The 18,014-nt window shown below is 35.2% G+C and overlaps 1 long non-coding RNA gene across 1 annotated transcript in view; it reads right to left on the bottom strand.

Moving 5' to 3' along the window:
* Positions 1-10,148, bottom strand: part of LOC148116705 (uncharacterized) — a 35,300-nt gene extending 25,152 nt beyond the window's left edge. Inside the window, exon 1 of the long non-coding RNA XR_015732321.1 lies at positions 10,013-10,148. This is a non-coding gene — a long non-coding RNA (uncharacterized LOC148116705). The remainder of the gene's footprint in view (positions 1-10,012) is intronic.
* Between the last annotated feature and the right edge of the window lie 7,866 nt (positions 10,149-18,014).

The following is an 18,014-nucleotide window of genomic DNA, read 5'->3' as shown; positions in this document are numbered from 1 at the left end:
TGTGTGTGTGTGTGTTTTCTGAGGTTTTCGGTCCTCAGTCAGAAAAGGGGAACCAACTTCTTCCCTGGTCCAACACCTCAAAGCCACAGGACATGATATTGACTTTAAAAAGACCAGAACTATCGCCAAAACAGAACACTTTAACAACAGAATAATCAGAGAAGCCATCGAGATAGAAAAACATCCACACAGCATGAATAAATGAGATGATACCTCCCGCCTACCAGCCATTTGGAAAGGGCAAATATTTCAACCTTTAAAGCCCTTCATGGCATAGGGTTGGTTTCTCTGAGGGACTGCCTTTCCCCAGTCACATCTGCCTGTTCCATTAGATCCAGCAGGAAGGGCATGCTGTGGATCCTGTCTGCAAGGAAATTACACTTGGTGGGCCCAGGAGGCAGGTCTTGTCTTCCATGCCACTTGACTCCCAGAATGTTCTTCCTCCTGAAATGAGGCTAGTTCCATCTTTGCTGGCTGTGGCATCAGGCCTAGGAGCACCAGGGGACTAAAAACCCTGAGACAGCTCCACTGTGAACAACTCTCTCTTGCATTTGTCATTTTTTACATTTATATTGATTTTTAATTAACTGTTGTACACTGCTCAGAAGCACTTTTTGTGAGGTGGGCAGCTGTATAAATTAGATAAATAAATAGATACATTTTTGGTCATGTGGCTATAACTACCTCGATATTATCCATGGATTAAACATAATATAACAGAATAACAGAGTTGGAAGGGATCTTGGAGGTCTTCTAGTCCAACTCCATGCTCAGGCAGGGAAACCGTATGTCAGATAAATCATTGTCCAATCTCTTCTTGAAAGCCTCTGGTGTTGGAGCACCCACATCCAGAGGCAAGTCGTTCCACTGATTAATTGTTACCACATAATTGTTACATAATCATACCATTTGCACTTACTGAATTGTCACAATTATTAAGACAACCACATATTTCCTTCCATGCAAAAGATTTATTAAGATGAGATAAATTATAATTATCCTTAAAAAAATAAGAGATTATTAGACTTGGGCCATGTATCATTGGTATTTAATGCCCATGAAATTGTCAAATATATATTAATGAGTTTCAAATGCATGCTAGAAATGCCAAGAGTAAAGAGGATAAGAAACACTAAAATATTAATCCACAAAATGATAATGTCATAGGAACAAGGTCATGCTCAGTTTTGAGAGATAACCCTAGACCTCAAGTAAAAACAATTAGGAAAGATTCATACCACTATTGTCTGCTACTAAGCTAGTTTTGAATTTCTGCAAACCTAGAAATTAAACTAATAATTAAACATTAAAGGAATATTATGAATTCTAGCATCTTTTATCCCCACTGTGGAAGGTAGGAAGTACATCTTCCAGCTTCCAGAGGAAGTTGAACAGAGACTTTTAGGTAGCCAAAAGAAAGGAAAAGGAGCAGAATATATATTCAGATGGAATGACACATCCAAAAGAAGCCAACGGTCACAAAAGAACTACATAAGGAAGAAGTCACCAAATGTACCATCCTAACATGGTACATTTTCAGGCCAAAAGAAGACTTCAACTTTGATGATTATGGCTCAATATAAACAAGAGAATTTTATATGATGATTTGATTTGATTTGATTTGATTTGATTTACATGGCTGCCCATTTGCCTGTTTCAAAATGTGGTACTATAATTTGTTAACAATTCTTTCAATTTCTACAGTTAACAATATGATAAACGGGGGTCAGAGGAATTCCTGTAGTAAGAAAAGCATATGAATTAGTTCACCCACTGAGTCTCGTAAACTATCATTTAATAATGCTTCTCTTGACTTTACAAAGTTTTAAAGTCCATATTGTTCACTCCTAACAACGTGTTGTCCACTTACTAGCAATATATTATAGGATCCTAGAAATAGAGCAAGAGGAAGATTGGCCCTTAATTTAGAAAGTTAGTCTTTGATTTAGAAGATATATTATCCTATTATCAGCTCATTACTATATCAAATGTAATAAAAAAAATTCTCAGTAAGTATATTAGTGAACGCCTCGTAACCATACATTTGTAGAAAAGCTAACTATAGCACTACTTATGATAACTATTGAGCTTCATCCTTTTACAGTACAGAGAGAACTGTACTGATCTTTCATCAAGTACTTTTTATGACCATGCTGTCCAAAGTTATAGAATAAATAATAGCACAGCACAGCACAGCACAGAACAGAATACAACAGAATCTGGAAGGGACCTCGGAGGTCTTCTAATCCAGCCCCTTGCTCAAGCAGGAGAACCTATACGATTTCAGACAAGTGACTGTGTAGTCCCTTCTTAAAAACCTCCAGTGATGGAGCACCCACAATTTCTGAAGGCAAGCTGTTCCACTGGTTAATTGTTCTCACTTAGGAAGTTTCTCCTTAATTGGCAGCCCCTCAAATACTGGAATAGTGCTATCATGTCACCCCTAATTCTTCTTTTCTTTAGACTAGCCAAACCCGAATGCTGCAGCCATTCTTCATATGTTTTAGTCGCCAGGCTTTTGATCATCTTAGTTGCTCTTCTCTGAACATTTTCCAAAGTCGCAACATCTTTTTTGTAGTAAAAAAAGGATGATGTTCAAAATTGGTTGCAGTATTCCAGGTGTGGTCTTACTAGCGTTTTATAAAGCGGCACTAATACTTTACGTGATCTTGACTCTATGCCTCTATTTATACAACCCATGATTGTATTAGTATTTTTGGTTGCTGCTGCACACTGCTGGCTCATATTCAAGTGATCATCCACTAGGACTCCGAGGTCCCTTTCACAGTTACTGTTTTTGAGCCAGGTCTCACCTAATCTGTACTTGTATACCTCTGATTTTTCCTGCCTAAATGTAAAACTTTGCTTTTCGCCATATTAAAATTGTTTTGTTGGATAGGAACCATTGTACAAGTTTGTCAAGATCTCGTTGGATCCTGAGCTTGTCTTCTGGGGTGTTGGCTATTCCTGCCAGATTAGTGTCATCTGCAAATTTGAGTTCTCCTTCTATTCCTTCAGTCATTTATGAAGATATTGAAGAGTACCGAGCCTAAGACGGAGCCTTGTTATACCCCGCTGTTTACTTCTCTCCATGTGGATGTAATACCATTAAGGACTACTCATTCAGTACAGTTTGTCAACCAACTACAAATCCATCTGGTGGTGATGTTGTCTATTCCACATTTTTCATCTGTATTTAATAGCAGATAAAGACCATAAAGGATCTAGTGATTAGAATTCATGTAAAATAAAGGTTTTTTAAAACTTTATTATCTTTATCAAATGCATGAAATGTACTCCTCAGCTGATAGATTTACAATGGATTCACTCAGGATTATATGGTTATTTAATGCTAGTGCCATTTCTATACAAAGCTCAAATGTACACAGCAGATCCAATGACCCATGAATACTTGGCTATAAAAACTGTTTTTCTGCTAACAATTAATAATATTTCAACATGAAACAATGATGTGTAAATTTAATAAATTAGCCTAACATCATAAACAATTAAATTATTGTAGTAAATCTAAGAAGTTCAGTGGATGGTTATGGATTTCTTTTAGTGTACTTCTGAACTTGAGAAATGTTAAGCCCTGTATTTTTTGGGTTTATAATGTTTCTCAGCTGTGATAAAGGTTGTATTGAAACCAACTAGAATCAGATATTGATATAATGATGTAAGATTATGTACATTTTTTCATAAAGCAAAAGTCAAATGTAATTTTTTTCTTAAGGGCTACAAATTAATTCAAAAAAACCCAAGCTTTGGTGGTGGGCTCAGTTCCCGATCAATAAATAGGGATATACTAATTTATGCAATTCACTTTTTCCCACTAAGATGGAGCAATACACATTGTCTAAAATTTAAAACTGGATTGATTTAATACAGCACTATTATTCCACATCTATTCAGTTCTGTTGAATGATTTTCTAAGCAAGTGTTGAATATAACACAATATTTAATTTATGTTAGAGCTGATGTTGTTTTGCTATTCAGATTGATACACACATATATACACACAAATACACATGCTTAAGACTTAAGGTGTAGAGAACTGTAAATCAATATAAATTTGATCAGCATCACCAATGCCTTATTACTATTAAATATTTTCTTCACATCTTATGAAAGGAATTTCTTTAAAAGACAGCTTTGTAAAAAAATTTAAGCTTTTTAAATGTTATCGGATGGAAGACTCCGAATAATGTTTTCTAAATAATAGATCTATATTTTTAAATTTTGGTACAAGATGTTTGGGTAAGTACAATTCATATAAAAGAGATTAAAAAACTAAAAAATAAAATAAAAGGTGGAATGGGTTCACATCTCTTTCAAGATGGTCTTGAAAGGAAAGGAAAGGAAAGGAAAGGAAAGGAGAAATCCCTTCATTGCTTAAAAAGATTTCCACTGACTCTATATGTTTCTGAAGACCAAAAGTCATCAAGTTTTTTGTATTGAAATTTGTTAATATTCCAGTGTGTCCTTTCATAAATCCACAGATACTTTACAACAGGGTTTTTCAAAGTGATCAGTATAGACCAAGGACTGATGAGATTATATTATTGTTATTGCTGTTGTTATTTGTTGTACTGTTAGCTAAAATAATATTAAATTATTTTCATTTAATAACTGTTTGGGGCTCAATGAATAACCTGAAACTTCATGAAAGAGTTGAGGAGCTGAAGAGTTTGGTGACCCATATTTTACAGATTCATACTTATGACATTGGGTATCTCTCCCATGTTAATGAGACATCTGACAAAATTTTGGTTAGTGAGACATCTGACAAAACCCTAGAAATAGTGAGTCAGGCCTTTTTATGGAGGGATATCGAAAGAATTTTTTTCTAGGGTTTTTCACATAAGAAGAGTGAAATAAGACAATAAGAGCAACATTGATAGACAGGCATTCTCATTTTTCTCTTATAACCAGACCACTAATTTGAGCTGCATTATACAACTAACAAGAAGACTAATAAACTTCACTGAAGGGTAGCAATGGCTTTTCTCATAATATCATTAAATTGCACACCTCTTTAAAATATATATTTTAATAGGTAGGTAATATGTCATCCATTAAACCTAAAGTTTCAGGCATGGGACCAGCTGTCTTACACCTAAACAGCATTAATATTAACTGATAATCCCCAACTTTTCAGCATTTGCTGTGGGAGGACAGAGATATATTAAATGCTACTACAGGTAGTCCTCGACTTACAACAGTTCATTTAGTGACCGTTCAAAGTTAAAACTGCACTGAAAAAAGTGAGTTATGACCGTTTTTCACAGTTATGACCTTTGCAGCATCCCCATGGTAAGGTGATCAAATTTCAGACCCTTGGCAACTAACTCATATTTATGGCGACCACAGTGTCCTGGTTCATGTTATCCCCTTTTGCAACCTTCTGACAAGCAAACTCAATGGGGGAGGCAGATTCTGGAATGGGACTTTTAGTCTCTGACTTTTCATTCTCCTCGGGCGAATTTGGCAAATTCTTTTACACCTCTCTCCTTTCGCTGGATTTCTATTCACTGTCCTCTAAAGAATTATCATTTCTGAGTAAACCAACTGTTCCATTTGAAATACTAGGCAAATATTTCACGCTGCAATCCTAGCATTGAATTTAGTGAGACTTACTTCCTCCCTATATTGGGGGGAGGGGAGAGAAAGGAAGGAAGGCATTTTGGCAAATTCTTTTACACCTCTCTCCTGTGGCTGGATTTCTATTACATCCCCTCTAGCCAATTGGTTGGGGGCTAACTATCACAGAGGGTGGAACACCCAGGACGAACCCTCTTTCTGTGAATGGGCCGTGTCGAAGGGTCTGGGACGAAGAGGCCGGTAGCCCATTCCCCAGAGCAAATGACTGGAGGCGTCCCAGCTGAGGAGATAAGTCGGGGAAGAAACGTCCAAGGAGAAACGCCCAAGGAGAATGAAAAGTCAGAGACTAAAAGTTCTAGACCTGGTAGATTCACTTAACAACCAGGTAACTAACTTATCAACTGCAGTGATTCACTTAACAACTGAGGCAAGGAAGGTTCTAAAATGGGGTAAAACTCACTTAACAAACATCTCACTTAACACAGAAATCTCACTTAACTCACAGAAATTTTGGGCTCAATTGTAGTCGTAAGTCGAGGACTACCTGTATTGCAAATCAGTTCTAACCATAGTTGCTTCTGACAGGTTCTCAGCCAATGGCAATTACCCCAGTTTATACTTTTCTATGAATCTAGGAGCTGGGTCAAGTCATGTCTTCCTGAATAGATCTGAGGGAATCAGTTTGATTAGTATACTGGGCTTTTCTTGAACTATGTTAATAAATAATAATGTTTCTGTTGAGATGGATAGGATAGGATAGAGAATAGAACAGAACAGAACAGACCCCTGGATTACTTAAAAGTTTTCACGTATTTATGTCATTCGCACTAACATAGATGCTGAAGTAGCATTTGCATGGAGAGAACACATTATTGATTTTTTATTTATTTATTTGTATCCCACCTTTATTATTTTTACAAATAGCTCAAGACAACATATATATCCAACACACCTTTGTCCTCCTATTATCCCCACAACAGCTCACAATGTGAGATGAGTTGGGATGAGAGAGACTGATTGGCCTAAGGTCACCTAGCCGGATTTCATGGCTAAAGCAGGACTAGAACTCACAGTCTCTCACAGTAGTACCTTAAGCAGAAAAGGGAAGATCTGCTTGTAGGCTTCTCTGCCTCAGGGGTTAAAATTGCTTCACTGCCCATGACCCTAATGTGTGGAGGAAACAAAATGCTTTGACTCAATCCAACTGCAGTAGTTTTTCATTTGATTTCCAACAATAAAGAACTAGCTGGAGCAGTTCTTCATCTCAACAATTAGCCTGGACTTTGAGGAATTTGCCCTTACATCAAGAGGAACTTCCAGTTTGGCGTCATGGCGATTCAGTCAGGGGAATAGCGGGGGTATTTCGCGGTTTTCGCCCTGCGAAAACCCTGATTGTCAAACTGCCACCGACAGGTCTACAGACCGAACCTGTCCTGTAGGGACAGGGGAAAGAGAGGGACACCTTGGACGGCCGAGAGGAACAGGCAAATTCCTTGGAGGCTGGAGGAAACCCTCTGAGCCGGTGGCGGGGGTGCGGCAGCCATGGCGGCTGCCTTGAAGCCAGGGCAAACCGGCAAATGGAGAAGCACTGTGCAGGAGGAAGAAAGAAGAAAAGAGAGAAGTGTTCGGAAGCCGGGTGAGTGACACCAACCCAGGCGGGAACAACATTAAAACATGGATTTTTACAAATAACCCCCCGGCCTTAAATAGCAGCTATGGATCTGTGGGGCAAGAAGATCTAGTAAAATAATTTGCAGGAGGAAAAGACCCATTAAGGAGCTTATTTTATTACAGACTGATTTGGAATAATTTGTTTATTGAAACAAGTTAGAAAATTGAGAAACTTTTTAAAATTGGATTAGATTACTCTTGGAGAAAGAAAAAAGAAAAAAGTGATAAATAGGAACCTGATAACTTTAAAAGCTAAAAGAACAGAGACAAACCAGATGACCACATAATTGACAAAATGGAGAATTGTTGTGTCTAAGTAAGTGTGAATTGTAGATTGCTTTCGAGAAACAAATGTGTTTTGCTATCTAAATTGGATTCCTTTGAAAATAACTAAGGGTTTTTGATTTTGGGGATTCCTAATTTGACTATGGGTGGTTTTATTGGTGGAAAGAAAGAAGAAATAAAATGGAACTATTAAAATTGAAACTAGCTGGCGCAGGAACGAAAGAAAATGGCGTAGCAATAAAAAAAAAAAGCTGATGGATACAATTGGAAACAAAGACCCATTAAAGATTTTGTATTAGCATAAACTGAGTCGGAAGAATTGGCTTCTAACAAAGTAGAAAATTGGAATGTGGATTGTAGAGATCCTAGTTCTGTTTGGAAAAGAAACACTTTCAATTGCTATTTACTTTGGATTACTTTGAAATTAACTATAGACTTTTGGACTTTGGAGACTCCTATTCTGTCTTTGGGTGACTTTACAAAGAAAGAAGAAATATATTGGACTTATTAAAACCAAAACTAACTGGCTTAGCAACAAAAGATGTGGCGCAGGAACAAAAGAAAGGAAGCTGATGGATTTGATATGGAGCAGATGTTATAAAAGAATTAAAGTGACATATGGAGTTTCTAATACGGCAATATGGACTTTGAAATGGAACATTTATGGACAGATAGGGAAATGAAGAAATAAAGTAGATAAAATTAAAATGTAATGTTTATGAGCTAAATGTATAAATGATTTTTAGATAAAAACAGGAGGGCTTCTGAAGTAACAAAGAAGGGAAATAAAAGAATGTAACTAAAATAGAGGATTGATGTATAGGTGGTTAAAAATGATATTTTTATAAAAACACAAGAGTATATACCAGTATGAGATAAATCTAAGAAAATTTATTGTTTGATGTAACATGTTTTAATTCTAATTTCTAAACAAATTTGAGAAGGGTCAATACGATTGATTAATATATTGCTGGATGAAAATATAAGAAACACAGACTTAAGTAATGAATTGTGATTGAATTTAATGTATGCTGGAAATGATTAATATTATGAAATGTGTTGAGAATTAATCTGGAAGAGTATATTGGGAAATAGATAAATAACTGACAAATATATTGCAAGGAAAAGTTAAAATAAGAGATCTTGTGTACCAGCGAAACAAGAGTTGGAGTTCTGGAGGAGATTATGCTGGAAATCAGCCAAAATAAAATATGCTGGAAATCAGCCAAATAATAGTTGGAGGTATGGAGGGAAATATGCTGAAAATCAGCCAAAATAAAATATGCTGGAAATCAGCCAAATAATAGTAGGAAACAGGGAGGAGGGTATGGATTTTGAGATTAATCTGTGTAAAATGAAATGTGTAGTAAATGATAAGCGTGAGAAAATCAAAGGTAAAGTGATAAAGTCTAAGATTTAAAAATTTGATGAAATGGGCCTAGAGATTAAGAAACATGGATAGAATTTTGTTATATAAATTGAAATAAAAATAGAGTTGTATTTAATTTGAAAATAAGATTTGTGGTGATAAAATTGTAAGGTAAATAATTAGATTAAGAGGTTAGAATATTTTTTAAGACTAATGTTTTGATACTGAGGTTAAAAGACGTATTGAAGGGAGCTTGGGAAAGAACCAGACATAATTTGGATTTATAAATGGTTATAAAAATGAGTTAAGTTTATTTGGAAATTAAATTTGTGGTGATATAATAGAATGGTTTAGATTAAGATGTTAGAATTTATGTTAAAAAATTTTATGTTCTGATTTTAATTTTAAAAGATGTAATGGGAAATTGTGAATGGAGCTTGTTAAAGAAATGTAAGCGATTGTACCTATCTATGACTGGATCAAGACTTCATTCTTGAAAGATATATTTTATGTTTATGTTTGAAAAAATAAAAACATATTAAAAAAAGTATACATAGGAATTTTGCAAGTGTACATAGAACAAAAAATAATTGTTATGAACATTTTGTAAGTGAATGATTAACAGAAAGTATGGGAGAATGAGAATGTTGAGAATGTTAAAGAATAAAAGAGACTTCCATACTGACCTTCAAAAAAAAAAAAGAGTCTGAATGAAGATCACTACAATTGCTTAACGCATTGTAAACCGCCCTGAGTCTCCGGAGAAGGGCAGCATATAAATCAAATTAAAAAAAAAAAAAATCCCCGGGCACCCTTCAAGCTAACAATTTCAAGCATGCTGAATTCAAGAAGGTTATTATTAGTCAATACATCATGAGAGTGCAGGTGATCTTAAAGTCCAAACTCAGTGGAGGAAATAATTCAAAGTAATTAACACCTTGGCAATTCCAGTCATTAGATACATAGCTAGAGTAACGAACAGGACTCAAGCTGAACTAGAAGCCCTGGATAGGAAAACTAGAGAAATAATGAGAATGAATTAGGCCTTTCGTTCACACAATGATGTTGACAGACTTTACTTACCAGGGAGTATAGGTGGGTGTGAAATTTTGCAAGTCCATCTTGAAGAAGAAAAAAAGGGCATTGGAAGAATATTTGAAGGACACTGAAGAAGATTCACTGAAGCTAGTACACTGAAGGGTTATTGTGAGAGAAAAAATATTTCTCAATTGCTGTGCCTATTAATGGCTTTTGGAATGGACAATAAGCCAATCAGAAAGCAGCTAATAGGTTTGAATCTCTCGGACTTTTATATTCCCTCCCCTAACTGTCACAGTTGACAGTATAAAAGGAGATTCTTCACAGAAAACCGTTGGCAGTTCAGAAGGCAGTTCGGAGAGGCAGTTCAGAGAGTTCTGTTCAGCTCTTATGTTAGAAAACTGTGGGCAGGTTGGAAGTCAGTTAGAGGGCAGTTTTGATGCAGTTCTGATGGTTTACAAGACTATTTCTTTCTTTTTTTAATTTTTTAATTACTAACATTACAAACAACATATACAATATTTCACCCTGTGCTATACATAAGAAAGGAAGATTTGGTTCTTCGGATATATCCTCATGATCGCCAAAATCCACGTTCTCGGGGTACAGGTACTGAAGCATCCAATTTTCCCAGTCATAGTCCACGAATGGTTTCCAAATTTTCCAGAAAATATCTTCTTTATAGTCACCATTTCTAATTTTAATATCACATGTCATTTTATCGTTTAAAGCTAATTTCCACATTTCACAATACCATTCTTCTATTCTAAAATTCACATCTAATTTCCAATATCTGGCTATTATAATTCTACCCATTATAATCATAATTCTAATCAATTCTTTCTCATATTTTGTTGGTTCTATTTCCTTAATTATCAACAGTAATATAGTTTCTGGTCTCAATATTATTGCTTTCCCCATCATTTCAAATATCATTTCCTCCAATTGTTACCAAAACTTTTTAACTTTATCACATTTGTACCACATATGTTCATAAGTCCCTAATTCCATATCACATCTCCAACATTGTTTACTAATTTTGTTATCCATCAATGACAATCTTAATGGAGTCAAATACCATTTCCAAACAACCTTATAATTATGCTCTTTAATCCTTACAGATAAAGTCTTCATAATTCTACTCTTCCAATTCACATTCCAATCTAAATCTGATATTTTAATATTAAGTTCTTTTTCCCAATTCATCTTCATCATCCTTTGTGGTTTTCCATCAAAATTTATAATCTTATATATCTTACTAATGAGTCCCTTTAGCCCAATTTCATCTTTCATAATTTGGAATACTAAATGTTCAAATTCAGTTTTACTTCTACTTATCGAACAATTGTCCCTTACCTTCTTAGTCCATTTTTCTATCTGTATTTTTTCAAACCAGCCTAAACCCAATTTTTCAATGATTTCTTTTTTCCTCCTTTCATTTTCTGAAGTTTTTAACCAATCTATTATAGTTTGTATATTTTCATCTTCCATTACCCTATCACGACTTATATTAGTTTTAATCGGCCAATTTTCAATTGTCTTCCCTAAGAAAATTATATCTGGAATTAAAATTTTAACAAATTTATTCCAAATTTTACTCAGTCCCTTTAACCAATAGCTATTAATTACACATTTAAGAGGAAGAATAGCCAGAACTAACATCGCTTAGAGCACACATTGCTCCTAGAAGCACGAAGCCGAAAACACCAGCCTGAAGATGACGAATGACACTTCGTTGAAACGTTGCCAAGACACCTCCAAAACCCGAATAACCAAAGACCTATATATATATGTGTGTGTGTGTGTGTGTGTGTGTGTGTGTGTGTGTATGTATATATATATATATATATATATATATATATATATATATATATATATATATATATATATTTTTTCTCAGGTTTTCGCGGGTGTTTGTATGTAGGTCTTTGGTTATTCGGGTCTTCTCCCACATAAAATTGGAAGTGTCTTGGCGACGTTTCGACGAAGTCTCATTCGTCATCTTCAGGCTGGTGTTCTCGGCTTCGTGCTTCCAGGAGCTCCTGGAAGCACGAAGCCGAGAACACCAGCCTGAAGATGACGAATGAGACTTCGTCGAAACGTCGCCAAGACACTTCCAATTTTACGTGGGAGAAGACCCGAATAACCAAAGACCTACATATATATATATGCATATTCTTTCTAGCCAGGTTTTACCTACGTAAACTTAGTTGTTCTACAGCCCTAGGGCTGTAGAACAACTAAGTTTACGTAGGTAAAACCTGGCTAGAAAGAATATGCACATAAAAGCCTACGAAAAAGAAAAAAGATATATATATATATATATATATATATATATATATATATATATATATATATATGACAGGATATTTAAGAATAGTAATGAAATACTATTTATACTAGTATTCAAATACTAGTATTCAAATACTATTTAGTATTTGAATAGATATTGTTTTGTTTTTATATTAATAAAAACATTTCTTGTTAACTGCTTCAGAGGCTCATTTGTTAAAGTAGATCTTAATAGAGATAAAGGTTTACAGTACATTGATTTATTTCCTCCATGACAGTTATTGAATACTGGAGAGACCAAACTGGCCTACAAGAATGACCAAATGAAGAATAGAAAAGAGACATGGCAAAGGAAACTATTGCATAGCCAGTACATTTTAAAAAAAGTAGCAAGCAAAGCAGATAACAACATGCAACATGCATACAAAGCCAGAATTGAGAAGGCAGCAACAGAGAGCAGACAGCTTCTGCAAAAAAGCAAAGAAATAGTGGACCACCTATTTAGCTACTGCAAGATCGCACAGGCTGATTACAAACAATGGCATGACAAACTAGCAACAATGGTGTATTGGAAGACCTGTGAGAAATATGATTTGCCTGAAAATGGACAAAGTAATAGAAAATGATGACACTAATGTGCCCTGGGATGTTAGAATTCAAATAGGCGAGCATTTGCCACAACACCCCAGACTTAACTGTAAGAAAGAAGTAAAAGTCTAGATGATGGATTCTGTTGTACTTGGACACAGCAAAATAGAAGAAAAATAACGGAAGAAAAAACAAAAAGGAGAAAGCCATGCAAATGGACAGAAAACTCAGACAAGGCAGAAAAACAATGGTTGCACTGAAAACAAACTGGGGGGGGGGAGGGAATAAAAAGGAAGAAAGGGGCATAAATCTTCCATGTCAAAGGCTTGGGCAAAGAACCAGGTCTTTAGGGTTCTTTGAAATATCAGTAGGGAGCAGTGGTGGGTTGCTTCTGGGCCGCACCGGATCGGAAGAACCAGTAGTAAAAAAAATTAATAGTTCAGAGAACTGGTAATAGAATTGGCTGGCCATGCCCCTGAACCGGTTCCCGGCCTGGTCGCCGTTCGCTTACCCCGCCCACTCCCAATCTATTGCTGCCTCTTGAGTCCCAGCTGATGGCTAGAGGGAAAAACCTATTTAAACTCTTGCCGCGGGGCTTCAAAGGGCTGCCCTACAGCTGATCACTGTTAAAAGAAAACAAATGAGTAGACCAATGCCTGCAAAAATAGAAAAAATAGCCCCTTACAGCTTCAGCATAGGTTAATTAGCACAAGTTGATTAGATCGGCCTCCCGACTCTCAGCTGATTTGCTCTCAGCTGTTTTGCGCAGGGCTCTGTTGTTACTAGCTGCAGAGTGCTGGGGCAGATTTTTTTCCCCCTAACTATGCTGAAAAAACGAAACTGAAAGTAAAGCAGTGTCTTTGCTGCAACATGGCAAAATGAGGCAGAGAGAGATTGGTTTTTCTTTTTCCTCACCAAAAAAGGTAGGTGCAAAACTGCAAACAATGGGAAATTTAGGGCAAAAGATGAGAGTTCAAGATTTTAAAACACAAAAGAAAAAAAGCTCTATTTAACTAGGGAATTGTAATAATTGAGATACTATTAATTGTATATTGTATTGAAAGCAGAAATGGTTAAGTTGTGGTTTGGAGGAATAGATGGGGGAAATTATTTGGTTTATTATTATTGGTAAATATAATTAATTGATTTGTAAGAAATTGGATTGCATGGAAATAATTGGAATATTCATGTTTATATTGATTAATATACAAAAAAGATAGTTATATAACTAATTGATTTATATTAAAATGCTGAATTTGTATTAAACAACTGTATTACATAATTACATAATTAACCAATGTGAGGATGGATATAAAAATAGATGACATTGGGAAGGGGTAAAATATAAAATAGAAGGGAAAAATTGAATTTGATTAAGATTAGAGATGAGGATGAAGGGTAATATTGGTTTTTTAAAAAAATAGATGAGGAATAAATATGGCAAAAAGGAAATATAGAAATTGTAAATTTAATTGAAATGACTAAACACTGTTTAAATTTGTGAACCGGCCAAATACTCTGTTCAAAGAAAATACATTGTATGTTTGTATGTGTATTTCTAATTTTTGCTATTTATTTATTTATTTATTTATTTATTTATTTATTTATTTATTTATTTATTTATTTATCTATTTGTTCTCTTTTATTCTTTAAAGTTTAACAATTCATTCTTTATCTTAATATCTTTATATTTGTTTGGGGTTGGCTTTCTTCCTTTTCATCTTTTTTATTGTACAGCAATCTTTCTCCTCAAACCTACCACCTCTCTCTTTTCTTTCCTTCTTACTTTCTCTTCCCCTCCCCTTTTCTTCTCCTCCCTACTTCCTCTTCCTTTCTCCTTCTCCTCCTCTCTTCCTCCCTCTCTTACCCTCACTCCTACTCTAATTTCCCTTCCCTTCATTCATCCCTCTCTATTGCTGTATCCTTTTATGCATATGGACTACTCAGAGGGCTGAAAAAGTTATTTTTGACTGGTCCTCGCACTTTTGACCAGTCCTCGAACTTCCAACTGTCCTCACATTTTACGTTTTTGCCCTATCTTGTCACCATGGTGAAGAGAAGCAGTTGTGAAATGAATGACATGGTTGTTAAGAATGCTGCACGGGCATAAATGTGAGGATGGTCATAAGTGTAAGGACCAGTCAAAAGTGCGAGGACCTCTCAGAAATGACTTTTTTCAGTCCTCTGAGTAGTCCCTATACACATAGCCATGGCCACCCAGTCACATGACCAGCTAGCCACGCCCACCCAATCACATGACCTCCAAGCCATGCCCACAAAATAAGCCACGCCCACAGAACCGGTAGTAAAAAATTTTAGAACTCACCCTTGGTAGGGAGATAGTCATTTCAATTGGAGCGGGGGGCTTCTTTCCAGAGGGAAGGTATTGCTACAGAGAAGGCGGACTTTTAGGGTTCCAAAAGATGGCATTGTTTAATCAATGAAAGTGTATGCCAGCTCTGCTAGACTGAACCAGCTGTACAGATACTATGGGAAACGGGGATATTTACTTTATTTTTATCTAGTAATCTTGGTATTTAAAGTATATTTTATCATTTATTTTTGTTTTCCTCATTGTCTACCTCCATTCTTGGATATGTTACTTTTGTTCTTGTTTGAGCACAGGATCCATTTTCACAGGGAAGTCTCTTTTCTCATATAAATTCTTGCCATTACTAACAGTTGGCAATCCCTCTGGCTCAGGAGTATCTTTCTTGACCTACACAAGAGATATGGCCCTCTTAACTCCCTCTTGTAATGACCATTATTTTCTTTATGATTTTTTCCTTTTTGAATGAAGTCAAATATGATTGTTTTTTTGTAACATAAAAGTGTTGTTTGTCATCTTTTAAGATATTTATCTTTCCTTAACTCTGAAACTCAGTTCTGAATAAACTATAAAGGGTAGCATTTGTTTGAGTTAAAGAACAAATACAGTAATCCTTTTCCAAAGTAGTGAATATAATATAGCTTACAGACTTTAATTGATAAAACATTTCTAATATGAAAATGTATGGTTTGGGGTACTGCATTTTTTCTTTGCTGTTTTAATATAGACCACCTATTTTTTCATTATGCTGATTTTTAATGTAAGTGAAATATGTCCACACACATCATACATTAGAATTCTTTATTTCAGTATATAATTATTTATAAGGTCTTCTAGCATATAGGTCTCTTAAAATCAAGACAATAACCAATTACCAAAAGTTGATAGGAAGACAGTACAAATTATGTAGGTATCATTATTTCACTCAGCTGGCTTCATGCAGAATAACAGAGTTAAAAGGGATTTTGGTGGGCTTCTAGTCCAATTCTCTGCTCAAGCAGGAAACCCTATACCTGCTATATTGGTCTATATTGGACCTGCTATATTGATTATCTGATCTCTTCCTAAAAACTTCCAGTGTTGGAGCATCTACAACTTCTGGAGGCAAGTCGTCTCACTGATTAATTTTTCTAACTATCAGGAAATTTCTCCTTAGCTCTAGATTGGTTCTCTCCTTGATTACTTTCCATCCATTGCTTCTTGTCCTGCCTTGGAGAATAGGTTGACTCTTTCTTTCTGGCAGCCCCTTAGATAATGGAACATTGCTATCATGTCACCTTCTTTTCATTAAACTAGACATAGCCAATTCCTGCAACCATTCTGGGAGAATGAAGGGGTTCAGGGCAGGAGGTGAGCTGTGCCAGGAAGAGATACTAAGTAGAAGTCTTGGCAGAAGTCTTGGCAAAAGAGCAAAGTAGTGGCACAAAAAATAAGAAATTGACCTATTTGAAAATCCAAAAGGACTCCTTATGTACTACTGTATAGGTATTTCCAGCTGAGAGATTGCCAACTGACATGTCAGAGGAACTTGAACAAATAAATGCAATGGAGGAACATTTACCTAAGAAAGGTCTCCTGCGAAGATCAAAAATCCTGGCCTCTATGGAGATAAGTAAACTGAGACATGTTAAAGAATATATTTCAGATAAGTCTACACAGAATACAATGGTCCCATTCAGTCTAAGATCTGTAGAAGAATCTTTTTTCTTTTTCATTGCCCAACAAGTAATATTAGCATTTGTAACCCAATAATTATAGGACCAAATTACAATGCTTATTTTATTAGGCCTCTGAATTTTAAAGATTAAGGGATTTGTTTGTGTTTGAATTTGAGTTCAGTCTTTTTTTTTATAGAAGGCATGGAGAGGCCAGGTTATATTTATAATTATAACTTCACGAATGAAAAACAATTAATATGATTATTTCCAAAGTAGTTAATGAAGTCCTCTACCATATTAAAAATATTAAGTGTTTGGCAAGGCTTGAGAGGACCCATGGGACTGTAAATTATTGCAACTTTTTCAGTATGTAAAAAGTTTGTATCGGTTTGTAAACTCCTGCAATATGTATAACAGTGTGCAAAAATAATAATAGGTTCTACAGTACAGAAGGCATTCTTTTTTTTAAAAAAAAATTATCTGTCTTGTTTATATAACATGTAAAAATTCAATTTCAGTCAAACAGTGTGTTGTCTGGGTACAATTATTTTTAGGAAATCATAATCAAAGTATTTATAATAGTATCCATCACAATGATATTAATTCTATAATAATAATATTTACTTGTCTACTTTAACAAATCTCCTTTATAACATTAGTCCTTTTTGTATCCCTATATTTCTTACTTCTGCTTTTATTATCTAACCGTTGGTAAAACAAGTACCATGTCAAAAAATATTCAGTTCCTTTTTTTTTTTTGTTAATTGTAAGTGTTAATCTATCCATTTCTGCGCATTCTAATATTTTTTTTAATTACGCTATCATCTGTCGGGATCTCTTCGCTTTTCCATTGTTGTGCAAATACAATTCTGGCTGCAGTTAGCACATGTAAAATCAAATATATATTCCTTTTTTCCATACTTTTCCAGTAGGATGCCCAACAAAAATATTTCTGGTTTCAAATCTATATGCTGCTTTATCATTTTTTCCAACCAAGTATGTATTTTCGTCCAATATTTTTTTGCTTTGGGGCATGTCTACCACATCTGATAATACGAATCAGGCGTCTGGAGTACAGAAGGCATTCTATACTCCATTCTTATTTAGCTGAAAAATAATTGTTGGGCTTGCCAAAAGCAAATATAATTAAGCAGCCTATAATAATTAGCAAAATTGCAGA

The sequence above is a fragment of the Pantherophis guttatus genome, chromosome 1, assembly GCF_059756535.1.
Source record: "Pantherophis guttatus breed Tessera chromosome 1, ASM5975653v1, whole genome shotgun sequence".
Taxonomy (NCBI): Eukaryota; Metazoa; Chordata; class Lepidosauria; order Squamata; family Colubridae; genus Pantherophis; species Pantherophis guttatus.
Note: the sequence above shows the minus strand (reverse complement) of the source record. Positions and strands in the feature narration are given on the sequence as shown.